Here is a 1,292-nt window from a genome sequence, read left to right as displayed (position 1 = left end):
ATCATACAGAGCATAACAGCTCTCTGTGATCTGATATTGCCACATTGATGTCACCCGGAGCACACACACACCAAAATAGTGGCCAGAGCCAGGAGCAGTCATTTGGAAGAGATTAATTTATTTCAGGCTTTTAACAGGAATGCTGGTCAGTCCCAACAGGCTCCTTCTGGAGAGGCAGGACCAAGCTCAACACTGAGCTTTATAATTTAGTCAAGACCTCAGCTATAAAGACAGACATTTGGAATGTAAAAATGGGCAGACAAGAATCCTGCTAAGAAATAGCTCACATTTTTCTGACAATTAGCCATTGTTGTGAGTATTTATATAAAGAGAGAGTATGCAAAAGTTCTGAGGCAAAGAACGAAATTACTCCCAGCCTTTTTCAAGAAAATGACTTTGAAGCATTTTATGCACTTGTGTTTGAACAAGAATTTTCTCCATTAGCCTTTGAGTGCAGAGGGGGATTGTTTTGAAAAGGTGCTGTGTGTGTGTGTGGTGTGTGGAGGGACGGGTGAGGAGCTGAGAGTGGTGACAGTGACACCGAGCATGGTGACATTGAGCATGGTGACACTGAGCATGGTGACACTGCAGCAGTGACACTGAGCATGGTGACAGTGACACTGAGTGTGGTGACACTGAGCCTGGTGACAGTGACACCAGGCATGGTGACACTGAGCGTGGTGACACTGGGCATGGTGACACTGCGGCAGTGACACTGAGCATGGTGACACCGAGCATGGTGACAGTGACACTGGGCATGGTGACACTGAGAATGGTGACACTGAGTGTGGTGACACTGAGCATGGTGACACTGCGGCAGTGACACTGAGCATGGTGACACCGAGCATGGTGACAGTGACACCGGGCATGGTGACACTGAGCATGGTGACACTGAGTGTGGTGACACTGAGTGTGGTGACACTGAGCGTGGTGACACCGACACCGGGCATGGTGACAGTGACACCGGGCATGGTGACACTGAGAATGGTGACACTGAGTGTGGTGACACTGAGCGTGGTGACACTGAGCGTGGTGACACTGGGCATGGTGACACTGAGAATGGTGACACTGAGCGTGGTGACACTGAGCGTGGTGACACTGGGCATGGTGACACTGCAGCAGTGACAGTGAGCGTGGTGACACTGAGCGTGGTGACACTGCAGCCAGGGCCAACCTGAGGAGCTGAGCGTGGTGACATTGCAGCCAGTGTCCCTGCAGTGTCCCTGCAGTTCTGTGCAGTGTCCCTGCAGTCAATGTCACTCCAGTTAATGTCCCTGCAGTGTCATTGCAGT

This window comes from Malurus melanocephalus, unplaced genomic scaffold (assembly GCF_030028575.1).
Source record: "Malurus melanocephalus ecotype Western Australia unplaced genomic scaffold, MMel_1.1 scaffold_995, whole genome shotgun sequence".
In the NCBI taxonomy this organism is placed as follows: Eukaryota; Metazoa; Chordata; class Aves; order Passeriformes; family Maluridae; genus Malurus; species Malurus melanocephalus.
Note: the sequence above shows the minus strand (reverse complement) of the source record.